The 26936-nt window shown below is 42.9% G+C and overlaps 1 protein-coding gene and 1 long non-coding RNA gene across 3 annotated transcripts in view; one reads left to right on the plus strand and one right to left on the minus strand.

The window, feature by feature from the left end:
• The window catches only part of Farp1 (FERM, ARH/RhoGEF and pleckstrin domain protein 1), a 256913-nt gene that overhangs the window by 27074 nt on the left and 202903 nt on the right, over positions 1 to 26936 (plus strand). The window lies entirely within an intron of this gene.
• LOC104848548 lies at positions 20218 to 23230 on the minus strand. 2 transcript variants are annotated; one of them, XR_776444.2, is made up of 5 exons: positions 23025 to 23230; positions 22574 to 22616; positions 22050 to 22232; positions 21348 to 21401; positions 20218 to 20243 (listed from the first exon to the last, which is right to left on the minus strand). It is a non-coding gene; the product is annotated as an uncharacterized LOC104848548 (long non-coding RNA). The 2 variants fall into 2 exon arrangements; XR_776443.2 differs by lacking the exon at positions 22574 to 22616.

Raw genomic sequence — 26936 nt, forward strand, 5'->3', positions numbered from 1 at the left:
TTTTTTTTTTTTTTTTTTTTTTTTTGGAAGTGGAGGTGCAGAGGCTTAGAGAGAGAAGGAAGTGAGCTCATCACCAGCTTTTCCATCTTAGTGCTGACTTCTGCATTTCTTTGTACAGCATTTTGCCAGGCCCACCATGCGTTTAAAGAAAACACAATCTTTCTCCTTGAACATCTGTGCAGATCAGTTGGGTGGAGGGTTCTTGAGCCCAGGGAAAGGCTGGGATAATTTAGCACATTTCTGAAAGCTGGAATGAGAGATGACAGATCCACACCATTGTATAGCACTGGCAGCAACCCAGTCGCAAAGGCAGATTGGGAAATTGTGCCAAAAAAGATGCATTCACAGCGCCACATAATCACGTTTTGAAAAATACGCAGTAGATGAGTGGGGAAATATGCATTCTGGTTGCTTCATAAATAAAAGTAGTTAAGCATATCAGCTCTTCACACATTTTTAGGTCTGGTGTTGGATATGTGCATTAAAAAAAAAAAAAAGGCAGACCTAATTTGCTCCGTCGGCCTGGCGCTCAGCCGCTCTCCAATTCCGCATCGTTTCATCGCGGTGCAGTCTTCTGCAAAGCTTTCAGCCAGGAAATCTCAGGTTTAATTAGGTCATTTGTTCTGGAGAGTTCTGTTCCTGCAAAGCAGGGGAGACATTTTTATGGGCAGTTGGCATACATAAAAAGTCAACAGTAAATTGTTCCTTCATTTGCTTACATTTCAGGTGGTACTTAGGAAAATTCCCGAGGAAGGATTTTGTATTTTTCAGGATATCAGTCAACCTGGGTAAAAATTCTGCAGGTTTCACTCTTCATTTGCTCCAGGTTTTTGCTTCTCAACCCGGAGCCTTTGAATCCTAAGGGGTTTTGTGACCCTGGAATGCAGGCCTGTGTGGTATTTCTAGGATTTCGGAAGGCCCAGGTGGAATCCTGCAGTCCCGAGGGTGGGGGTGGCTGCCACGATGAGTCGTGCCAATTAAGGAAACCTGTGAAGCCTTGTTTGGTTTCCCCCATTTTCCTTACTTTGCCACAGTACAGCTTGGTATCCGCTACTAGAACTTGCCTTTCATAGACAGGAGCTCAGGTTGGTGTTTCTTAACCGCAGCCTGGCTGGGTTGGCCTTGTGCGCAGGGGTTTGGGGTTGGGCCCGGGTGAGGGACTGGTGACAGGGACTCCCATCTAGGTACCACAGCATCAGGAATCGCGGTAGTCCGGGTACAGTGCGGCTGTGTCCCATAGTGCTGTGTTCACTTCCCCAGCAAACTGCATGTGCGATTGGGCGGTGCTGGTGGGGACGGTCCTCATCCCTATTCAGAGCAACTCCAGCACAGGCCGAGGGGGTCCACTGCAGCTTGTGACCTCAGAGTAGAGACTGCTGCCAGGGACCCTGCCTGGTACAGGCATGATCAAGGACTCCGTGACTGTGTAGATTCCTGAAGTCCTGGCTTGTTCCTTCCATCTCCAGTATGGAGTTTCATATTATTTTATATATGAAATAGCACACAGAGAAAAGACTGGAAGGAAGTTGACCAAGATTGAGAGAAAAGACTGGAAGGAAGTTGACCAAGTTGTTCACAGTTTGATTCATACACTGGCAAACCAAATTAGATTTAGCAGTGATTGCCCGTCAGTTTAATTTTGCAAATGATCAGTAATGAGCCCAGTGCTGTGTTTTAAAAATGGAAATATATCACTGTGTTTATTTCTCCATCCATACATAGATGTATTTTTGGACTATTTTCAAAGGCTGGTGACATGGAGTTGCTTGCTGACAAAAGTGCTCACGTGTCCTTCCGTAAGTACGGGTCAGGAGTTCTGAACTGCTTGTGAGGTGTGGTGAGGAGATCGGTGTGAGTTTCCAGAACCCTGGAGAAACTGCTCAGAATTCGTGCTTAGGAGTGTCTGAAAGTATCATGCTTCTTCCTTTGTGCAGATTCCAAATGTTGTTGGAAAGTTTCGTAAGTAAATAAAATAACCCATTGACATAACTGACAAAAACTGAGGGATTCAGGGGAGGGCCCAGTAAGTCATTGTGCACAGGCTGTTTTGTCAGCTTTGGCTAAGACAATACTTGGAGAGGCTGTGTGTGAAATCCTAGGACAAAGGCTCACTTTTATGGGGCTCTTGAACTGTCTGCCTTGTCTGGTTCTCAAGATGCCATGTTCCCTGTTTGAATGATTCTAGCACACACTATATGTAGGGCAGGCATGTTAAGAGCTTTACATATATTAATTTGTTTTCTCAAAGAAAAATGTTGAGAGACCCATATTCCTGTATATGAGGAAACCGAAGCACAGGGAGGTAAAGGAACATGCTCCAAGCCACCTGTTGGCTAACCAGGGGTGCCATGATTTGCAGGCAGCCTGGCTCCTGGATTTGTGTCCTCTGTGTGTCCTGTCAGCGCGCCTTGACTTTGACCCACAGTGGGTTCAGGTTCTGAGGTGGATTCACTTCACCCTACGGCAGCCTTCAGAAACTGGCTGCTCTTTACTTCGGCATCTGTTCTGTTGTACACTCAGAAACAGGAGGCAGAAGACACAGTTTCTGTCTTCACAGAGGCTGAGACATAGATGAGCCACATTCTTAGGAAAATGTGCGTAACCCAAGATGTAGTTCCTAAAGGAACCCAGCTCTCCGGAGCTCAGTGCGTGTTTGTGGTGGGAGAGGACTAAGTTGGCCATCTAAAACGATAGTGTTTACATCAGCCAAACCAGAGCAAATCGAGCCTTCTGCAGATGTGCCTTACTTGCTTGTTTATGTATACATGGATGTAGTTTAGACTGGCCTTGAGCTTACTATGTAGCCCAGGCTGCCTTGAACTCATGAGATCCTCCTGCCTCAGCCTTCCCAGTGCTGGGATTACAGGAGTGCGTCACCATGCCCAGCTGCAAATTTGCCCCTCTGCCCTAGGTCTCGAACTCCAGTCCTTGTGCTTGTGAGGCAGACAGTGGCACCACTGAACTAAATAAATCCCTGGCTGCCCTAGATCTTAAATTAAGTCCTTTATGGGTCTGTGTGTAACAGAGCCTCATTCTCTTCTCTGCCCCCCTAGACTTGGTTCTGAGAGTCACTTCTCTGCTCTTTTTTTCTGTTTTTGCTGCTTTGAAAAAGAAAACAATTAATTGTGGTAAAAAGCACATAATATAAAAGTATCCCCTTAACCACTGTCACGTGTGCAGTTTGGTGGCGTTAACTGGAGTTCCTTTGCCACGTGACAGATCTCTAGACCTTTCTTAGCTCCTAAACGGAAGCTCTGTACCCACTGAACTCCACTCCCCATCTGCATCCGAGGCCCTCAGTGGTCACCATCCTTGGGGTGCTTTAAATGCTTATGTCTGTCCGTGGAATCAAGCAGCATCTGTGCTTCTGTGTCGGGTTTATTTCCCTTCGCATGATAGCGATTCACCCACATCGTGGGTGATAGGATTTCCCTCCCTCGAAGGCTGGCTGTGGGGCGGCACATCGTGTTCAGCCAGTGCAGGCGATGAGGGGTCCCTGCCTCTGCCTCCCCATGAGTACTGCAGGGGGCTGGGTGAGCAGCCCCTGCCAGCTCCTCCAGGTGTCGCAGTCGTTAAGCAGACTGAAGTGTGTCCGTTTTCATAGGAAACTGAAAGTTCTTTCCCAGACCTCCCTCCGCATTGACTTCCCTTCCCAACTCAGATGGGTTGCTTCTTGAGACTAGTGCCCTCTTTTGTTTGCTGCTCTTCTTCTTCCCCTGACATTGGTTTCCCGTGGGCTCTGGAAAGTTTCTCACGGCCCCATTCCGCTGCAGTTCCGTGCGGGCAGTGGTCACACTAACACACACTTTTTAAAATAATTTAAGAGTGATGGCCAGGCATGGTGGCACATGCCTGTAATCCCAGCCCTTGGGAGGCTGAGGCAGGAGGATCGCTGTGAGTTTGAGACCAGCCTGGGCTACACAGTGAGTTCCAGAGCAGTCTCAACTACAGTGAGACCCTGTCTCAAAAACCAACCAACCAAACAAACAAAAAAAGCCAAACCAAACAGATGATAAGGAATGCTGGTGAGGCTCGGGGTGGGTGCTTTTACACTGCTGGTGGGAGTACTGCTAGCTGTAAACTGCTGTACAGCCACTGTGGAAATGGGCATGGAGAGTCTTCACAAAACTAAAACTAGAAATTCCACTTGTATTTTCCTGAATGAGTGAAAGACATCATCGTTACAGTGACACATGCATACCAATGTTAATAGCACAACTCTTAATACCCAAATCTTGAAACAGCCTGTGTGCCCATCAACAGATGAATGGTAGAAAGAAAATGTAAAATTTATATGTAATGGAGTGCTACTCTGCCAAAAAGAAGGATAAACTTGCTGGGGATTTAACTCAGTGGTTCCACCGCCTGCCTTGCAAGCACAAAGTCCCAAGTTCGAACCCCAGTACCCCTCCAAAAATAATAATAAAAGAAGGATAAACTTGAGGCATTTGTAGGAAAGTGGATGCACCTTGAGACCAGAATGTTAAATAAAATAAACACACAAGCTTAAATATCACATAACATGTAGGAGAAACCCAACATGAATACTTCTAAAAGCAAAGTAAAATACAGACAATAGGAAACATGAAGATAGGTCTTTTACAAATGGGAAGGGGATTTAGAGACTAGGAGGGGAACGATGCAGGGAAAGGGGAAAAAAGAATTAAGCTGTGTAAATTTTGGGGGGGTACTGGGGATTGAACTCAGGACCTTGCACTTGTGAGGCAGGCCCAGTGCCACTGAGCTAAATCCCTGTAAGATGTGTTACTGTGTATGCCACTCCCTAAGAGGAATGTGAAGTACTGCAAACCTGCACTAATAAAAAATAACTGATAAAGTGAACTCCTCAGTGTAGGAGGTGAAAGTAAAAAGTCAAAAACTAAGACATCTCTAGTCCTCCCCCTCCCTCTGAATAACTAACCACTGTTAACTGCTTGGTGTATATTCTGTCTAGTACCCGTTCCATCTAGTCTTTCTTAAAACACCGCTACATCACACTGGACATATGATTTGTAGCTTGCGTTAACATTTTCTTGCCTTATATATTTATTTGGTGAGGAACCTTGCTCTATTGAGGCACCTTGTGAACTTGTAGGCTCCAACAGTTCTCCTGCCTCAGCCTCTCAGGCAGCTGAAACCACAGTCATGCACCACCATGCCCAGCTTGTAACTTTTTTTTAAAAAATTAATTTTATTGGTACCTTTAAAGTATACAATATAATGACATTCATCATTGGAAATTTGCACCTTTACATAATCCATGTTGGTTCTCATTTTTATGGTGTGCCCCCCCCCGGGGGGGGGGATTGAACTCAGAACCTTACACTTGCAAGGCAGGCTCGCTGCCACTGTGCTAAATCCCTGCCCCCAGCTTTACTTTTTATATAAAAGTAGCCTGTGTACATACTTTAACAGAATGTTAATATTGGGCTGGGGATTTAGCTCAGTGGTTCTGCTGCCTGCCTCACAAGTGTCAGGACCTGAGTTTGATCCCCGGTACCAAAGAATAAAAAAGTTAACATTTACTGTGAAAAACCAGCCAAGCGTGGTGGCACACGCCTGTAGTCCCAGCACTTGGGAGCCTGAGGCAGGAGGATCACTGAGTTCGAGGCCTGCTTGAGCTGCATAGTGAGTTTGAGATTTCTCATGTCTAAGATAGTCATCTCTAAATAGTTTAACATTTTCTGTGTTTATCTTCATAAGTTTCAAAAGAACTAAAAGAAAATAAAAACCAGACCCCCACCCCAATACAAGACCCGTATAAAATGGGCAAGTGAAGTGAATCGACACTTCTCAAAAGAAGTGTAAATGCCCAATAAATACGTAAAAAAATGTTCAGCATTGCTGGCCATCAGAGAAATCCAGATTAAAACAACACTGAGATTCCATCTTATTTCAGAAAGAAGGGCTGTTCTCAATAAATCAAATAATAACGAATGCTCGGAAGGCTGTGCAGAGTAGAGGTAGGGGGAACCCTTCTGCATCCTTGGTGGGAATGTAAATAGTACAATCACTCAGAAAACTAAAACTAGACATTCCATTTGACCCAGCTCTTCCCCTTCTTGGGGTCTTCCTGAAAGAGCAAAGCATCAAATTGCAGCGACACGTGCACACCTGTGTTTATATGACTTGTTGCTTTTTCTTTTCTTTTTTGGTACTAGGGATCGAACTTGGGTCCTTGAGTTTGTGAGGCAGGGTCTGGAGCCACTGAGCTAAATCGCCAGCCCTGTATGAATTGTTTCTAATTCTTAATCATTCAGCAGATGTGTGCCATAAAGTGGCAATGTGATTTTTTTGTTGTTGCGTTCAGACGTCGTCTGTACACCTTCTGTGACTGGAGTGGAGAGTTCACTCACTAGTGGCCCCCACTCCGCATTATTGCTGCTGTGAAATGCAGAAGTGATTGGGGTCCAAGCACCCCCAGCTGGAGCGAAAGAGATGAATGCGTTTTCAATGTAAAGTACAACTGTCATTGATTGGTTCTGTCAGGACAGTGATTCTGTATTTTCCTTCCTTAACTGTTAGATCTGTTCCCTTCTTCCCTAAAATCTCTATCTTTGGCAGTTTATGTTTTAAAAGCTGATCAGGATCCCAGGGAGTGGTGGTGCACGCCTGTAATCCCAGCTCTTAGGAGGCTGAGGCAGGAGGATTGCTGTGAGTTCAAAACCAGCCTGGGCTACATAGTGAGTTTCAGGTTGGTCTCACTGAGACCCTGTGTCAAAAAAAAAAAAAAAAAAGGTGTGTATTGGTAGGGCTTGGACACTGTTGGGCCCTCCTTAGTGTCATTTGGTTGAAACCCATCATTTTCCTTGTTGGCCCTTGGCTATTATTGGTGTCTCTAAGACTTTTCTGTCAAGTATTTCTAGTTTCTACAGTGAAAATCTGTATGTTCTGCTGTGGGGAGTGAGTTTTGCTGCCAGAATTCTGCAGTAGAAACTGTAAAAGTGGTTGGAAAGGGGGGCTAAGAGTTTGGGGTGCAGCCTTTGAGTTAATCTCCTATGTTCAGTTGTTCCTGCTGCTTTGAGCACGGTCCGTTCTGATGCAATGTCTGCTGGAGGGCGATGTCCTGCTTGTGGGCTAGGAAAGGCGTGCCTGGCTGCAGAGGGTGGTGGTCTTCCAGGTTCTCAACTGGTCCTCCCACCTGCAGCCCCTCTATTTTCAGGACAGGCTGATGCCCAAGTCCCGAGCCTCCCAGAGTTTTGTTTTGGGATTTCTGTGCCGCTGCTGGTCATCTCCCCATACAGGCTTTGCCCTCAGCTCTTTTCTCAGTCTCTAAACACCTTCAGTTCACTTTCTTCTAAAATATTGCTGTGTTCTCGTTTTCTGCTCTTTTTTACTTTCTTTTGACTCCTTTTGTGAATGCTGCTTTTTAAAGAAATTTAATGGTTATAATTTTAGTAAGGCGTGAGGAGGGACTGGCAGTGAGTGCCTCGTGCCCTATGCTGTGTCCAAAGAGAAATGACTGTGTGCTCTCTTCACCTGTGACTCTTTTCCTGTGACACTGAGCATTTTCCCATAATGTGCATTTTAGTGCCTTCATAATGATCGATTATATCACTCTGCGGATTTGTCTTAATCAGTTAGACTACACATATCTAATTATTTGCTAGAATAAATCTTCCATTTCAAGTGTTCACATTCTGTTTCCTGTCTTTGCAGGTATTTTCTTAGGTTAGATTCCCAGTAATTCTGTTGCTGTGTTTAAAAATGTGTGTGTGTTTTTTTTGTTTGTTTGTTTTGTTTTGTGGTACTGGGGATCGAACTCAGGTCCTGGCGGTTGTGAGGCAGGCAGCCAAACTGCTGAGCTAAATCCCCCGCCCTAAACGTGTGTGTTTTTAAGGCTCCTGAATGCAGCTTGCTCTGTGATAGACGTGTACCAGTGTCCCAGTCCGTGAAGCGGAGCCCTTTCATTGAAGAGAAAACCTCTGCTACCCTGAGAAGGCGCCTGGCTAGCCAGTGGGGGAGCGGGAGAGGTTGGGGTGAGTCAGATTAACCAGTAATTCTGTCCACCTTTGCTTGGAAGCCTGCCTGCCTGATGTCACATCCGAGCTGGATGACCTTGAGCAAATCACTTAACTGCCTTAGACTTTAGTTTCTTGCCCTAGGAAGTGGGATGGGCATGGGGAAACAGGAATACTAGTGAGGAGCTTGGCGTTTACATTTTTGCGTTGATTGTTAGGATTGGAGAACATGACCAAAAGAATCACTTTCCTAGGTAATAATGCTGAAGTTTTCTTATTGGGGGGGATCACATCCCCATTACAAAAAGAAAGTCAAACAATTCAAACAAATATAAAGAAGAAAAAAATTTTTTTAAAGTAATCTCACCAGAAATATGGCCATTGGAAACGGTGCTATTACCATTTTGTGAACTCCATCTGCCACAGGCAAGCTCGAAGGATGGATGGGACCTTTATCCCGGATGTAATTTTACTTAAAGGTATAAAAAAAATTGACTTTGGTAAAGCAAAGAAAGAGAAGTGAAAGACAGACTGAAAGAATTTCTGACTTCTCAAGAGAAGAAACTAAATTTATGAGGGAAGGTGATAAACTTTAAGAGATTAGAATAATTTCTCATAAACTTTGTTTCAAACTGAGACATGCTTCCTCCTTTGAAAGCTAAGAAAATTAGCAGTGACCTTAGGTGACCACTGTTTCTCCCAGGACCAGTACTTTATCAGTTAATTAAGAATTTTTTAACAAAAGATTATAACATTTATATTCTGTTTCAATACCATATCTCTGTAGCTCTTTTACTTAGCCGCTTTCTGGGGGTTGATTTGGTTTTGGTGTAGCTCTTTTACTTAGCCGCTTTCTGGGGGTTGATTTGGTTTTGGTTACTTGTGTTTTTACTTTGGTTTTTGCCATTGTTGAATCTTTATTCTGCTTCATCCTTGTCTGGCCGCATTTCCCTGTCAGATTGTTTTATTTGAAGAAGTTCTGGCGGGCACTGCCTCCCCGGGGTTCTTAACTTCTTACGCATGGCTGTTTCTTGCCTTTTATTTGAAGGACAGTTTGAATCTCCAGGACTTGGGTCACACTTTCCGGCTCACAGGATTTCATAGACTTTGCTCTGTTCTTTTTTAGCATCGGATGTTTCTGGAGGAGAAAGCTGGGAGCAAGTTGATATTTTTCTCTCCTGCGCATGACTAGCTTTTTCCATGCCAAGTGCCCGTTCGATTCATTCTTTCTGCAGTTTGGACTTTTATAGCATGTGTGGGTATTAGCTGTTCTGTGTCACTTTCCCAGGATTTCTTTTGCGGTAGTGGCTATACATTCAAGTTTGTCTTTTGCACCTGAAAGTTTTTAAGATCCTTTAATATTTTTGTATTTGGGTTTTTTTGTTGTTATTTTAGTACTCAAGGTAGTAGGGGTAAATTAAGTGGTTCATTTCCATCCTGAAGAAAACATGAACAGCTTCTATCTCATTTAATTTTGTTAAAGTCAAACATAACTTTTTGACCTTTTGGAATAATATTTTCCTTGATTTTTTTTCCTGGAAAGTTTCTTTTAAACCTTCAAGTAGTTTGGAAACATTTGCCTATTTGCTCATCCCGTTGGGTTTTGCATGTGCTTTGAACAGTATTCACTTTTCAGGAACCCTGGTTGTTGCTTTCTGTCTTTGTCTTCAAATCCAGCTTAGGTTCTTTTAATTACTTATGTATCTTTGTCCATTTTCACTTAATTTGGAGTGATCTTCTCAAGCCTGCCCCCTAAATATCCTTGTGTTTTCAGGTATTTATTCTGTGTTTTATTTTTATTTTTTTTTCAGCTTTAATTGAGTTTATTGGTACATTTTAGGGATACAGTACAGTTACATTCATTGTTGGGATCTTGTACCTCTACATGACAAGTCTTGATTCACATTTTTTTCCCCTTACCCCTGCTCTCCCTTCACCCCCTCCTCCCCTCCCCATCTACAAACACTTTATTTTCATCTTTTCATTATCTCACATTTTTTTCTTTTCCCTTATTACCCTTCCCCTACCCATCCCACCTTCCCTACACCTTTAGCTCCTTTCTTCTCATTTCTAAATGACAGTAATCTTATTAGCATCTTATGTTTTATTGCAGATTATTCACACCAGGGAAACTATTTGGTATTTACACATGTGTGACTTATTTATTTCACTTAGGAGTATATCTTCAATATGTATCCATTTTCCTATGAATGAATCTATTTTCTCGTTCTTTATGGCTGAGTAATATTCCATTTTATAGAAAAACCACATCTTCTTTATCCAGTTTCCAACGGATGGGCAAATAGGCTGTTTGCAAGTTTTAGCTATTACAAACTGTGCCCATATAAACATGGGTGCGCATACTTCTCTGTGATATGATTCTTTTAGTTCTTTTGGAAAGATACCCAGCAGAGGGATGGCTGGGTCAAATGGAACCTCCAGTCCAAGCTCTTTGAGGTATCTCCATATTGACTTCCACAGTGGTTGCACCAGTCTGCACTCCCACCAACAATGGAGAAGGGTTCCTTTCTCCCCACAACCCCTCCAACATTTGTTATCTGTGTTTTATTGTTATGAGTTGTGTGACTCCCATTCTGTCATTTTTTAGCCCATTTCTTTCTTCAGCTCTCTGTCCATCTTTTTTGTTTGTTTTGTTTTGTTTTTTTGAGACAGGGTCTCGCCATATAGTTCAGGCTGGCCTTGAACTCACTGTGTAGCCCAGGCTGGCCTCAAACTCCTGGCAGTCCTCCTGCCTCAGCCTCCCAAGTGCTGGGATTTCAGGTGTGCGTCACCACTCTTGGCTCCAGCTCTCCGTCCATTTTAAACCTCAGATTAATGATGATCAAATTCCTTGGGACTTCATATTTAGTCTCAGATTCCCACCTTTTTGGAGAGACTCTCTTTAATGCTTCTGAGACTGTGGAGAAATACTATTTCTGGATTCCATGTCTGTGTTACCTTTGATTTTCAGGGCCAGCTTGCTCAGTGTGCGACTGGGGTTAATGCTGTCTATCTTCACTGTCTTGAAAGTCTACACTTTTTTAAATTAAGTGGCACATATAAGGTATACAATACAGTTACATTCATCATTGGGGTCTTGTGCCTTTCTTTGTATGACTTATCTTGGTTCTTATTTTGCCCCATTTCCCAGCTGTCCCTTCACCCCCTTCACCTTTCCCTGTTTACAAAGACGTTTCCGTGTTTTTCCTTTTCACATATTTTTTCTTTTCCCTTTTTCCCTTTCCCCTACCCCTCCCACTTCCTCTATTCTTTTAGACCTTTTGTTCATATTTCACAATATCAGTTATACATTTTTATCTTCATTTAAATCTTTAGTTTTTCAGAACAGAGAAACTATTTGGTATTTACACATGTGTCTTATTAATTTCACATAAGGGTATGGCCTCATTGTGCATCCACTTAGCTATAAATATCTCTAGTTTCTCATTCTTTATGGCTGAGTAGTACTCCATTTTGTAAGGAAAGCACATCTTTATCCAGTCTCCAGTTAATGGTCAGTTGTTTTCAAATTTTAGCTATTACAAACTGTGTCCCTATAAACACGGTTGAGCATACATCAGTGTGGTATGATTCTTTTAATTCTTTTGGGAAGATACCCAGCAAAGCGACAGCTGGATCAAATGGGACTTCTAATCCTAGTTGTTTGAAATATCATCGTACTGATTTCACAGTGGGTTGCACCAGTCTGCACTTCCACCAACAATGGAGAAGGGTTTTTATCTCCCCACAACCCTGCCAGCATTTGATATTGGTTAATTTCTTGATAACAGCCATTCTTTCTGGGGTGAGATGGAAACTCAGTGTTGTTTTCATCTGCATCTCTTGAATGACCAGTGATGTTGAACATTCTTTCATATGTTTATTTGCTGCTTTTACTTTGTCTGAGAAATGTCTGTTCATTTCAGAGTCCCATTTTTGAATTGAGTATTTATATTTGGAGAGTCTGATTTTTTTGAGTTCTTTATATATTCTAGATAGTAGACCTTTGTCTGAGGAACAGCTGGTAAAAATTTTTTTCCCCCATTGTGGGTCATTTCTTAGCTCTGCTGGTGATTTCTCTTGCAGTGCAGAAGCTTTTTAAAAAGATGTTGATTCTTTGTGCTAGTTCCCATGGTACTGAGGATTTGTTCATAAAGTCTTTTCTTATGCTGATGTCTTCAAGAGTTCTACCTAATTTATCTTCCAGCAAGTTTAGTGTTTCTGTTTTAATATATCTTTAATCCACTAGAATTTTAGTTTAGTGCATGGTGAAAGATAGGGGTGTAGTTTTAATCTTTGGCAGGTTGAAATCCAGTTTTTCCAACACCATTTATTAAAGAGGCTCTCTTTCCTCCAGTGAGGATGGTTAGCTCCTTTATCAAAAATGAGGTAGCTGAGTGTGTCTGGAGTTGTTCCTGTATCTTCCAATCTATTCCACTGATCCTTGGGTATTTTTCTTTGCCAGTACCATGCTGTTTTTATCACAGTGGCTTTGTAGTATAGTTTTAAGTTGAGGAATATGATACCCCCTGCCATGTTTCTGTTGCCTAGAATGGCTTTTGCTATTCTAGTTTTCTTCTGATTCCAAATAAATTTTTGGGTTGTTTTCTCTAGTTCTGTGAAATACACTGTTGGGATTTCAATAAGGAGTGTGTTGAATATGTATAGCAGTTTTGGAAGTATGGCCATTTTCACTATATTGATTCTTCCTACACAGGAACAAGGAGTGTCTTTCCATTTCCTTATATCCTCTTCAGTCTCTTTTTTCAGAGTGTTGTAGTTCTCAATGTAGAGAGAGGTCTTTTTATTTCCTTTATTAGATTGATTCCTAGATATTTCATTTTTTTGGATGTTGTTGTGAAAGGAATTGTTTGCCTAATTTCTCTCTCAGTGAATGTTATTTGTGTACAAGAAGGCTATTGACATTTGAGTGTTGACCTTGTATCCAGCTACTCTACTGAATCTGTCAACTAAGTCTAGAAGTCTTTTGGTGGAGATTTTTGGGTCTTCTGTGTAGAGTATCATGTCATCAGCAAATAATGACAGTTTAACTTCTTCCTTTCCTATCTTTTATTGCTTTTATTTCTGTCTCTTGTCTAATTGCTGTGGCTAATGTTTCCAAACTATATTGAACAGAAGTGGTGATAGTGGGCATCCTTGTCTTGTTCCTGATTTTAGCATGAAGGTTTTCAGTTTTTGGCCATTTAATATGATGCTGGCTGTTGGTTTTCATAGATAGTCTTTATCAAGTTGAGATAAAGACCATCTATCCCAATTTTCTATAGGGTTGTCATCATGAATGGCTGTTGAATTTTGTCAAATGCTTTTTTTGCATCTATACCTGGGATAAATCCAAGTTGGTCAGTGTTTATGATCTTCTTGATGGAGCTCTGTATTCTGTTTGCCAGTATCTTACTGAGGATTTTTGCATCTATGTTCATTAGGGAGATTGGCCTGTAGTTCTCTTTTATGATTGGGTCTTTCCCCGGTTTTAGAATCAAAGTAACATTTGCTTCCAGGATTGAATTTGAAAGTATTGCTTTCCTTTCAATTTCATTGAAATGTTTAAAGAGTAGTGGCAATAGCTCTTCCCTAAATGTTTTGTAGAATTCAGCAGTTAATCCATCAGGACCTGGACTTTTCTTAGTTGGTAAATTGATAATTATGTTTTCAATTTCACTGATTATAATTGGGGTGTTTAGAATTTTTATATTTTCTTTGTTCAGCTTTGGTAATTCATTTTTATCTAGAAATCTGTCCATTTCTTCTGTGCTTTCCACTTTATTAGAATAAGATTTTTGAAGTAGGTATTGATGATGCTCTGGATTTCTGCTGGATCTGTTGTGACTTCACCTTTTTCATTCCTAATTGCATGAATTTGAGCCTTTTTTCCCCTTTTTTTGATAAGATTGGGTAAGGGTTTATCAATTTTATTTATTCTTTCAAAAAACCCACTCTGATTTTTTGATTTTTTTTTTTTTTTTTTGTATCGTTCTTAGTCTCCACTGAGTTGATTTCTGCTCTGATCTTTATAATTTCCTATCTTGTATGAGCTTTGGGTTTGTCTTGCTCTTCTTTTTCTAGGAGCTTAATATTCACCATTAGGTTGTTTATTTGAGCTCACTGTGTTTTCCTATTGTGGGCATTCACTGCTATGAATTTCCTACATAAAACTGCTTTCATTGTATCCCATAGATCCCTGTATTTATACTGACATTATCATGAAATTGTAAAAACTGTCAAATTTCTTCTTTAATTTCTGCTGTGACCCATTGGTTGTTCAGGAGAGTGTTATTAATTTTCATGTGTTTGTGTAGTTCTTAGAGTTTCTTACGCTGTTGTTCTCCAATTCAATTGCACTATGGTCTGATAGTATGCATGGAATAATTTCAGTTCCTTTGCCTTTACTTAAACATGTTCTGTGAGCTAGTATGTGATCTGTTTTGGAGAATGATCTGTCTGCAGCCGAAAAGAATTTTGTGGAGTGAAACACTGTAGACATCTATTAAGTCCATTTGTTCAAAAGCTTGGTTGAGTTCTAGTATTTTGTTGTTGATTTTTAGTCTAGATGATCTGTCTGAGACAGTAGGGTATTGAGCTTCCCCACTACAATTGTATTAATGCTTATTTGGTGTTTCATGTCCCTTAATATTTTTTGTATAGTTTGGAGCATATATATTTTTGATTGTCATCTGTTCCTGTTGGATTGTTCCCTTTACAAGGATGTAGTGACCTTCTTTGTCTTTCTTAATTAGGTTTGGTTAGAAATTACCTTGTCTGCAAATAAGATGGTCACCTCTGCTCTTTTCCAGGTTCCTATTGCATGGAGAACTGGTTTTCATCCTTTTACTTTCTGTCTGTGAGTTTCTTTTTCAAGTAGGTGTGTTTCTTGTATATAGCATATTGTTGAATTTTGCTTCTTTTTTTGGGGGGTGGTACCGGGGATTGAACTTGGGTCCTTGGGCTTGCGAGGCAGATGGCAGCACCACTGAGCTAAATCCCCAGCCCCTAGATTTTGCTTCTTAATCCATTCTGCCAGTCCATTTCTTTTGATTGGTGAATTGAGACCTTTCACACTGATGGTTGTAACTGATAACATGTTATTGACTTATCATTGTCATGTTATTTTCCTGTTGTTGGTTGTTTTTTATTTTTCTCCCTCTCCCTTTAATTTGTCTATTGGATTTGCTCTGTTGGGCCTCATGGAGTTGTGACCTTCGTTATTGTTTTCTAGGATATTTTAAAAAAAGTTTGGAATGCTGGTTTGGTATTCATGAAGTTTCTCAGGTGTTCTTTGTCATGAAAGTGTCTAATTTCTCTCCCTCAATTTTGAAAGATAGTTTTACAGGATTCATCAGCCTAGGTTGGGGGTTGTTTTCTTTTAAAGCTTGAAATACCTCTCTCCAGGCTCTCCTTGACCTGAGGGTTTGTGTTGAAAAGTGCTGTGATTCTGTTGGGTTTCCTTTGCATGTGATTTGTTTCTTTTCTCTAACTGCTTGTAGTATTTTGTACTTCTGTTCAGTTTCTGGGATCTTGACTATTACATGTCTCGGTGGAGATTTTCTTTTTATCATAACTAGTTGGAGTCCAAATGCCTCACTTATCTGTATGTCAAGTTCTTTTGCTCTGTTTGGGAAGTTTTCTGTCATCAATTCTGTGAAGTTTTTTTTATGTCATTTGTGCTTTCTCCTACTTTTTCGTGGACTCCTATCAGTCTTATGTTATTCTTTGTGTCATCTAGGAGCTTTTAGATTGATTTCTTATGGTCCCTCACTATTTTTAAGAGATCTCTCTTTTCATCCTCACTGACCACCACCTGTCTTTTCTATCTGATTTAATCTCCTGGATATTAGTTTGAATCTGTTTCATGGATTCCTTTTCTTTCTTATGTTGGGCTTTCATGGTTGCCATTTCTTTCCTATGCTGAGCACTCATGGCTTCCCTTGTGGTCCTGAACTCATCTATTTTTTATCTGTTTATGTTCTAGAATCTCTAATCATGACTTTTTTTTTCTAGGCCTTTGAACATCGGATCCTCATTTCTGGTCTATAACAGCTTCTCTCAGTAACTGGCTTCTGCCTTTGCCTGGGTTGGTCCTCAGGGAATGGCTGAGCTGAGGCTAGGAAACTCGAGCTCTGTGGAACATGGAAGGCTGAGGTGTGGCTTTTTGAAAATCCCACCCATCCACCTCTCCTGTAAGGGTTCTGTTAGCTCTTTTGCCTTGAGCGTAATAATCTTTGGTTTTTGGCTCTTAGGAGGCCTGTGTGTGCCATCACTGATCCCCTCAAGACCTCGCGCCTGACACAGCCATCATTTCCTCCTCCTGTGCCTCCCTCTGCTCCTGCTGTAGATGATCCAGGCTGGGTCTTAGACGGTAAAAGTGACCTCCACGTGGTTTGTCCTCAGTGCCGCCTTCCCAGCCATTTGGTCATATTTTAACTTTGCCAAATGCTCGATATGTGTCACTTGGTGCAGTGTACCTGTAATCCCTCCTACTCAGGAGGCCGAAGCAGGAGTAAGGCAAGTTTGAGGCAGATGAAACTCCACCTCAAAAAGCAGAAAAAGGTCAGAAGATACAGCTTATGGCTCAGTGCAAGGCCTGGGTTACATGGGTGCAGGGACCAAAAACTCTTGAGAAGGAAGACCATGGCAAATGCAAAGACCCAGCCCACATTCTCAATAGCATCTTTTAAAAGTTGGATGCTATAATAGAATATACAAGTTTATTTGATAATTGGAAATTTGTTCATACTTACTAGAGTTGATGCTAAAATTTAAAAGTGATTTATAAGAGAATGTGTAGTGTGGTAGTGTGGTCCTGTTTTTGCTTTTTTTTTTTTTTTTTTTTTTTTTTTTTTTTTTTGTGCTGGGGATTGAACTTGTAAGCGGAGGCAGATCCATTGAGCCAAATCCCAGCCCCTGTTTTTACTTTTTAAAGGAGTCTGTCTTACTTTTTTCTCTTGCTGAGACAAAATCCTGACACCTCAAGTTAAAGGAAGAAAAGCATTTGGCTCACGCTTTGTAGAGGTTTTCATCCATAGTTGGCTGGCTCCAGGCAGGGTGGCCTGGCAGAGGGGCTTTGGAGAGGAGAAAATTCTTGGCAAGCAAGTGAAAGACAAAGGACAACCTTGCCCTTAGGGCAAGTATCACTCACACCCTTAATCCTAGCACCCTTGATCCCAGCACTGCATGGTGAATCAATTCCAGCATCACAACCCTAGATTCAGCCACCCCTGAAAAAGCCCCACCTGTGACCGCACGAAGCTTTAGGGGACGTCTCAACACAAGCCATTCCAGAATATGACTACATGAAATATTCAGAAAAAGAAATACAAAAATGCAGTCTCCCAGATTGCTAACTCAGCAGCCACAGGCCTGTGACCTTTAGGACTCTTTAGGAGTAGGAAACTTTAAGGATTTAAAGAGACTCCCTCCTTTCAAGGATTACTCCAAGGACCCTGCGTGCTGTGCTTCTGTGGTTGAAGTCCATTCATTCTGATGTTTCTGGTTCATAATCGAGTTAAGCCTAAGCCTTTTTGCTTTTTTGCTGTGCTGGGGGATTGAATCACATGTTCATGCTGTACCATTGAGCTGCAGCCCCAGGACAAGGTTCATGACTGTTTTTGAAGGTATGTAATATTATTGATGTTTCGGGTTTGGTAGCACATGCCTGTAATCTCAGCACTTGGGAGGCTGAGGCAGGAGGGTCGCGCAAGTTCAAGGCTGCTTTGGCTACATAGGGAGTTCAAGGTCAGCCTGAACTGCATAGCAAGACCCTGTCTCAAAAAAGAAAATGCCACTCCCCTCTCCCCCAAAATTAGATGTGAGCTCCACTGAATAGGGAAGAACTTGTTTAACAGCCAGAGCTTTTGAAAACCAAAAACTCTGGTTCACAGTGTTGGCCAGTTTCCAGTTTGTCAGTTCCAACTGTGGCCAGTTTTAGGAATCGACACGATATCACCAGACGCAGTCAGGCAAAGGTGCAGCTAGTTCCATTCTTATATAGTATCATCACCTTATTTTTTTTTTTTCCCTTTTTTCTTTTCTTTTTTTTTGAATCAGGGTCTCACTATGTAGTTAAGACTGACTTGGAACTCACTATGTAGCCCAGGCTGGTCTCGAACTCACAGCCATCCTCCTGCCTCAGCCTCCCAAGTGCTAGGATTACAGGCGTGCGCCACCACGCCCAGCTTATCATCGCCTTATGGATGTAAGAGACAAAAATATAACTTTAAATCATAGATGATAATAAAATTTATCACCTTTGTTTTAAATATGCAAGTGCACCTTTATCTGGTTTACTTTTAATAATGGTAAATTTAACCAGCTAGAACATTTAACTCTGGCTCTTGTGAGCTGGTGTTTATGGCCTTAGCTACCATTCAGAATAACCCGCCTGCATCTTTGGGTAGGGCACCAGAGGACAGGCAGAGGAAGGAAAGCATGTGGCACTGTGGTTAAAGTGGGGAAGCCACTTGTGGCTGGTGTGGGTGAGGTGTGGCCCTAGAACTATTACGGGGTGACTCTCTCTGTGGTTTAGCCCCAGATGTCCTCCCACAGCCTCCTGCGCACACAGGTGGTTTACTTTTGCAAGGTGATTGGATGATAAGCTCATAGGAGGCGGGGCCTGATCGCTGGGGGCGGGGCCGGCAAGGGTCCGGCCCCCTCCCTGCTTCTCCCTTGGGACTGCTTGTGCTCTGTCCCGTCGTCAGCCTGGAGCTCCACTGTGGACTAAATGCGAGCCAGAATCACCCTCACCTCCTTTACTCTGTGGGTGTCGGGTGTTGGGTCTCAGCGACAGGATAGGAAAGTGCCCCGGATCCTGGCTTTTCTGTTGAAGGTCCTGCGTGCTCAGGACACCGCAGAAGCCTGGGAGAAATAATGGAGCCCGCCTGTTGCCTAACGTCTGGCCTTGGACCGGGATGTGCCGCACTCGGTGTCACCATCCCAGGCCCGTGCGTGCCAGGCAGGCGCGGCATCGCTGAGCTCCTTCCTTCACCACCTTGATGCCACCCTTCCGTGGCACTGAGGGCAGCCGTCCCCACCCTCCGTGTCTCCTGAATCTTCCTTCTCCCCAGCAGAAACTCTGTTCCCGTTAAGCACAGTCCCCTATTCTTTGGTCCCCCGGCCTCTGGTAACTGCCATGCTGCCATCTGTGTCTCCGAGTTTGCCTGTTCGGGTAGAGGAGTGGCACAGTCCCTGTCCTTCTGTGACTGCCCCCTTTTCCTTAGCACGAGCCTTCATATTCACCCGTGCCGTCGTGTGCGGTGTTTCCTTTGTAAGGCCACATGATGTGACATGCTGTGTAGATGCCACTTTGTGTTTATCTATCTGTCAGTGGGATGCTTGGGTCATTTCCACCTTTTGCTGTTGTGAAGAAAGATGCTACAAACGTAGGCAAGACAGTGCAATGCCTGTCATCCCAGCACTCTGGAGGCTGAGGCAGGAAGATCACCATGAATGGAAGGTGAGCCTAGACCGCATAGTGAGTTCAGGATCGTGAGACTGTGTCTGCAAACGAACAAACAGATGTTACGAGATGAGACAAAGATGAAAGGTAGCTAGAAGAGAGTTCCAGTACTGTATGCTCTGGGCTTGCAAATAGAGGGGAACAAGAAAAATTCCACCACGGATGTAGTTGAGATAATCTTTGATAAAGGAAGAAAATGTTATTAGGTAGGGGATTTGAAGAATAAAAAGCCAGGCAAAGGAAAGGAAAGGTGCCTATGTACCCTACAGAGAAATACAGAAGAGGCTGGAAAGGTTGGTTAGCGCCACCTTATGGGGCCTTGAATGCCGGGCTAAGTACTTCCTGCAGACTTCCCAGGAGGAGAGCGAAGAGACTGGTCCTGCCGACGGTCCGTCAGTGGACAGCTCCGGTGGCTGTCGAGTCATCTCATACAGAAGGCTGCTGGAGAAATGTGAACGTAGTTGTCTTATTTCCATTTCCCCCTGGGTCTGTTTTGTAGAGTTCTGTTCCACTTTTTGGTGCATCGTCTTTTAACCTTTATTTATTTAAACATGCTGTGAGAACCGACATCTGGTACCTTCCTCGAGCACAGTGGAGTCAGTTGAATCGTTCACTGTCTGTGACTTGAGAGAAGACAACCAGCATTCACAGTTGCTAGTCCAGCCAGCTCTCTGCTCTCCGATCCTGCCAGGGGGTGCGGTTTGCTCTGTGATGACCCACGATGGTGTCTCATGTCTCAGCAGGACTGTGCCATCCCTGGTCCTGTCCTGAACGTCTGGAGCAGTTATCGTGAAGAAGGAGCCTCCATAAATCTTGGAAGAATGAATCAAGTTTTAGGACACAACACCTTTAAGAAACTTTAAAAATTTAATATGTAAACTCAATATTCTGGGAGGCTGAGGCAGGAAGATCACAAATTTAAGCCTAATTTTCTTAACTTGGACTCTGTCTCAAAATAAAACAGGGCGGGGAAATGTAGCTCAGTGCAAAGGCCCTGAGTTCAATCTGTGCTACTTTGAAAATCACCACCACCACCACCAACAAAAAGACCTGAAGTGATGCTGACATTCTGGCTCAAGAGGCCAAGGATTTTCCCCACAGCACATAGGGCCCTCGCAGCCTCTCTGGCCTTGAGGCAGTAGAGCAAGCACTTCTGTGTCCACAGTTAGGACGCAGAGCTGACCAGGGGGTTCCCAGGGACTGAACAGGTGGCCTGACCTGGGCCTGGGAGAGAGGATTTAGGTTGGGGTGGGCCCCATGGCTGAGTTCATGTGCTCACAGCCTCTAAGAGCTTAAGTTCGTCAGGCAGTGGAAGCAGCTTCTATGCTGGTCAGAAATGAGGGGCACTCTTTTGCGGGGGGGCTTGTTAACGCAGGAAAAACATTTAAAATAGATTTAGGCCTTCAGGTTGTTTTTTGGTTTTTGTTTTCTTTTGAGACAGGGTCTTGCTATATAGTTCAGACTGACCTTGTACTCACTATGTGGCGGAGGCTGACCTCAGACTTGCCTCAGCCTCCCAGGCGCTGGGATTACAAACATGCATCACTATGCCTGGCCTTAGGGCTTTCATTTTTAATTCATTCTTGGAAAAATTATTTTTGTTACCAGGGATTGAACTTGGGACCTTGTGCTTGTGAGGCAGGCGGTGGAACCTCTGAGCTAAATCCCCGGCCCCTATAATTCATTCTTCAATGACCTTTGTCTACCTCATTTACCATGGTCTGTTTCAGGCCAAGTTCACAAAGGGTACCTGTTCGTTGGGCTGAACCCAGAGCCTAAGCACTAAACTACACCCCAACCTGTTTTTTTTATTTTGAGACAGGTCTTGCTAAGTCACTAAGTTGCCCAGGTTGGGGCTTGCAATCCTCTTGCCTCAGCCTCCCAGAGTGCTGAGATTAAAGGCATGCACCACTCACCTGGTTACCTGTTCATTTGTGTCACGTTGCATGGTCACAGGCAGGCAGTAGCCGCTTTTGAGAATGAGAGAATTGGGGGGGAAAAGAAGCAGCAAAAAATACCATGTACAGTTACAAATTCCGTAGGATGAAGGTGATCATATGTATATCTAAAATGTACCAGTAAAATTAATTTTTAAAAAACTACATAATGAGAAAAAAAAGAAACGTGATACTATTATGAGCAACCCAGAAAAGGATTTAAATAAATGAGAAATTAGCTAACCAGATTATGTAAATTATAGGAATAAAAATTCCCTAGCCAACCCAATATCTATTTGAGTTAAATACGTATTCAATAGAGAGACTATATATTATTCCCACACATATTAAGAAAGACTTCCCAAATTGGGCATAGTTGGAGTTTTAATTTAAAACCTGGTTTGAGGCCTCATGTAGTAAATATATTGCATTTTTAGTTTTAGTTTCCCAGGGGGGATTGCAGATGTGAGTAAAGTATTGTCACTGTGCCAGAACAGTCGAGATTTGTGATTTCCTTTAACAAAAACCTTTAGGGCGAGGCTGGGAGTTGAGCTCAGCAGTAGAGCATTTGTCTTGTATGTGCAATACCCTAGGTTCGATTCTTGGCACCCTCCCCCCAAAAAAAACCCACAAAGCAAAAAGTGTTGGGGTGAGTCTTGTTGAAAAGCTTAATATTTTTACCTTTAAGTTCTATATCTTCTCATTGTGCTTGATTTCTATTACTAGGAACATTTATATGTAGCAGCTGAAATTTGCCCCACTGGTGTCCTCTGCTGTTATCTGTCAGTCCCTCTTGTCCCGCAGCTTGGTTTTCCTGGCCTGGTCTAAACAACTTCCTATTTCTTCTTCTCCCTTTGAGCTGATCTGTTGAGGATTATAATGGTGGTGAGATTAAAGTGATCTGAACTCCTTTGTCTTCTTCTTTTATAAATGTTACAATGTTTTCTTTCTCTGCAAAGTTATTTTGCATTGATACAGGAAATTACTGTGGGGCCCTTTGAAAGTGGTTTCTGTGCCTTCCTCATGGCTGCTACATCATCTTAAGAAATGGTAACTAAAATGTACCAATAAACTCAATAAAATTTAAAAAAAAAAACTGTAAAAAAAAAAAAAAGAAAAGAAATGGTAAAAGCCTGAAAAGCTCCCTTTTTCTTCTGTGGTAAATGATGCGTTCATTAGGGATCAGTGCTTGGGGAAATGCCTACCTCAAAGTCTTTCTCTCTGTATGTGCTTCTTTTGTACCCTTTTCTGTATCTCAAATTTAGGAGAAACAAAGACAAAGGTGATCCATGAGAAATTTGCAGGTCCGCCAGGCGTGGTGGCGCACGCCTGTAATCCCAGCACTTGAGAGGCTGAGGCAGGAGGATCGCTGTGAGTTTGAGACCAGCTTGGGCTACATAGTGAGTTCCAGGTCAGTCTCAACTACATAGTGAGACCCTGTCTCAAAAAAAAAAAAAACAAAAAAAAAACAAAAAAAAGAAATTTGCAGGTCCATTTCCTTGACTGCCAGATAATACATCAGGTAACAAGCCTAATAGGACCTTTCAGGGTGATCTGTGAACTATGGTGTCTACTGTTTTTATTTTTAAAAAAGTTTCATAGTTTGTGCTGGACTCCAGAATACTGATAACAAGTGCTCTCAATATGGGGACTCACAGCCTGTCCCGGGCTCTGTCACCCGTATGTGCCCACTCTGACCCAGAGCATGGTGGGACCTGACGGAGGCATTATGGGAACTCCCAGCCCATCTCCAGCTGTCATGGTAACCTCTGCATGGTTACCTGCTGAGTCCTCACAATGGTCCCTGCTTACCTGTCTGTGTTCTCAGCATCAAAACGCAACCTTTCCCAACAGGTGACCTGAGCCCTGGGGACGTTGACTTGGCTTCAGAATGTGTTTCTCAGTGCACACAGAGCTCTAAAGAGTTGTTAGGTCTCATTCCTTCTGTTGTTAAACATCACGGTGGTGAAATGGGCTTCCCAGGGTTACCCGTGACGCCTTCTACCATGGAATAACAGAAGATGCTTTTTGGGTTCCAAGAAATTTGTTCATACAGGAGTCAATACTGGAATATAGCCTCTTCGTGATCTATAGACTACTGAAATGAATTTCATCACAATTATGAAGGTATTATAATGAGACTGTTACTCACTTTTAACATTTTCCCCTTCCTGAATACCACAGTGAAACCAATTTCACAGTTAAAGGAGAAAAATGACTTCATATCCTAAAATCTCAACATGTTAAGTTCTTTGCATATGACACCAGACCCTGTCTTTGTTTTTTTTTTTTTGGTACCAGGAATTGAACTCAGGACCTTGTGCTTGCTAGGCAGGTGTGGTGCCACTGAGCTAAATCCCAGGCCCCTGTCTGTGCATTTGTAATCATTGTGCAAAAGCTGTTTTTCATTATTTTTAAAAAGAAAAAATAAGCTTTCTACTAACTATAGTTTTCTATGTTAAAGTCTTTGTTTTTACAGTTTTGAGTGTACTGTTTCGGGCAGTAGACATGCCATAGTGTGCTTAACCCTTTTCTGAGCTGGCATTTAATGTAGCGAATGCTACAGAGAACATTTTTGTGCTTAGAGCCTTTTCATTCCCTGGGATAATTTCTTAAAGCTAAATTCTAGTGAGTAGCAAGTTAGAGGAAGCCTATGGTATTTATGGTGTCCCTCCCTCCCTCCCTCCTGCAGTAGTACTAGGGATTGAAACTGGGGGCCCTTTACCACTGAGCTACATTACATTCCCAGTCATTTTTTTTTTTTTTTAAATTCTGAGACAGGGTCTTACTAACTTGCCCAAGCAGGATAGGAACTTGCCGTCCTCCTGACTCAGCCTCCTGCAGTGTCAGGTGCCTACTGTTACACATTTTTTTAAAGACAGGGTCTCGTTTTGCAGTTCAGGCTGGTATTGAACTCACGATACAGCCCAGCCTGGTCTCAAACTTGAGGCAATTCCCCTGCCTTAGGCTTCTAAGTGCTAGGATTTCAGCAAAGTGTGCACCATGCCCAGCTTGTTTTACTTTCATAAAAAGAATATCCCAAAACTTTGCCATTTTAAGAAAAGGCCTTCATTATAGACAGATTTGAGGAAGTTGAGGAAACCAGCCAGATAAATTAATTCACTTGTATGGGTAATAAAGAAAAATTTGGTTTCTTTGATCTTAAATTGGTATTTTGTCATATGAAGTAGATTTTATGAGATGTCGATTTCTCTAGTCCTTTGCCCACACAACGTTTTGTGTGTGTGTGTGTGTGTGTGTGTGTGTGTGTGTGTGTGCACGTGTACATGTGTACACACAGGGCTCAGCAACCTCTCTGAAGCAAAATATGCCAGGCAGCTGTGGCTGCTCGGTCTCCGAACCCCAGCCACAGGCAGTCCTGTGTTGCTGTCCCTTCTCGGCACCAGTGTGCCTGGTACAAGCAGCCGGCTGCCTTCTCTCTGGTAGTGATTTGTCAACCAAAAATACGCCCCATGTGCTATTAAAGCTTTTACCGAAGCAATCGATAAAAAGGAACTCGTGAGTTACAAGGATAGAGCCTTCTTCCAGGACCCAGACTGGAGGAAGCTGTTCTTTAATATTCAGGACCCTTTGGGCACGTTCTGCCCCGCTCCAGTCTAACGCAGGCCCCGCCCCTAGGGCGTCTTCTGAATGCCTCGCTGAAATCCACCTGCACCATGGCTCTAACATTGCCTGCTCTCCTGCCCAGAAATCTGTCAGGGACAGAAGGAAGGTGATTGCGGTCTGCTTTGTTCTCAGTGAAGCAATCTTTAGCTTCTTGTATTCATTAAATTCGAGCTCATGGTGATCCTCCTGCCTCAGCCTCTTAGAGGATGGGATTATAGGCAGGGGCCGCCAAGCCCAGCTTGCATATTAATTTAAAGATGAATGTTATAGCTACCGTAGTGGTTCCTTCTGAAGAGTCCCAAAATCTGTTTACCTACAAGTCCTTTAGATTGATAATTAGCTAAAAATTGATTATCAGCATCGGTCAAGATAATTATGAATTACGATTGATTTATTTTAGTGCTGAGATGGTACTGTTTTTTAAAATAATGGCCGTAATAAATCTAGGAGTACAGGAGCTTTCAATTCTAGAACTGTGCTTTTTTGAGCTCTGTGGTGCACAGGAAGATAAAACCCTGGATGAGCAATCCAGGTGCTGCCAGCAGCCAGCCGCAGCCTGATTACCGATGACGTGGACGAATGCCACGTTTCAGTAGCCTCCCTGACTGCTGTATCAGGATACCCCAGGCTGGGTAGTTTTTAAAAGGAGACTTGTTCTGACTCCCAATTCCTGAGCTCCGAGAGCCAGGCACCAACTTTGGCTTGGCGTCGGGTGGAGACACAGCAGGGGAAGCAGGTGCCCGTGGGAGGGGCCCCGTCGGGAAGAAGCCGGACAAGGCCCGAGCCCCTCATGCTCTGGGTGACCAGCCCAGTCTCACGGGAGGCTGCGCTGTCCCCTCTCAACGGTGGGGCCGGGCGTGGTGACCGCGTAGGACCCCTCGCTTCTGAGAACGGTCACACCAGCGGCCAGATGTTCCATGCACGGATCTGGGGACAAACCCTCACCTTCCCCATGTGACATTTTCAGTGGAAGCTGCGGCAACTAGGGTGCCGATCGCCTGGTAGGAGAGAGGCTGTCTGCGCTGGGTGATGTGCTCACTTCCTAAGTTTTAAAAGTTAAATTTCAGATAGGGCCCCACCGGCTGATAACAGCACTTCGGCTCACTTTTCAAAAGCGTGACTACTTATAACCTTGCGGGCAGGTTCTCGGGGTTCTTGTTGGTGGCTTCTGTCCGGTGTGGGCGCAGCCCCTGCAGGCTCTGGCCAGGTCCCCTCCGCTGTCCCGGGGAGGGTGGACCTTCCTCAGGGCCATCGCGGGCTTCGGCTTCACACTCACTTCCGGGGCTCCCAAGAGAAGAGAAAGAAAAGCAACGATTAATGTTCTCCTCCAAACCAAGGCCCTGTCCTGGTGTGTCTCCTCCCTGGGTCACCAGTGTTCTGATAAACGAGAGCATTAACACAGAGTACATGTTGGGCTCCGAATGCCTATTTAGGATATCAGTTATTTATCATACAATTAATAATGCCTCCTCTGGTTATAATAAAGCAGATCGTTTTCTAGGCATTATTCCATCTCAGAATTCCCACTGTAAGTCCTTTTTTGTTCACAGTACATATTCTTTGTGTTCTTTATTACTTAGGTGGGATTTTATGAAGACTTTCTGGAGGTATAACTTTCTTTTAAATTGTTCTTATTTTGCTTGCACTTAAGTAAAATGAATTTGGAATATAACCTTTTTTAAAGAGTGTTCATCTGGAAAAAAAATTCTCAGGCTTATTTATTTACAGAGACCTGAGGGAGAGGAAAATTCCGTAATCATTTTCTGATGTTTTTCCTTTGTTGGTCCATTCATGTCTTTCTGTAACAGATTATAAATTCTTCAGTTTGCTTTTTACTTACTCGTGGTTTTGATTTTTTTATTTTCTTTGTAGTTTCAAAATTTTTTAAGTAGATTGCTAATTATTCTTGCTTATTTCTTCCATGAAGCTCTTTTTCTTTTC

This window comes from Fukomys damarensis, unplaced genomic scaffold, assembly GCF_012274545.1.
Source record: "Fukomys damarensis isolate Sample0158 unplaced genomic scaffold, DMR_v1.0_HiC HiC_scaffold_6, whole genome shotgun sequence".
NCBI lineage: Eukaryota > Metazoa > Chordata > Mammalia > Rodentia > Bathyergidae > Fukomys > Fukomys damarensis.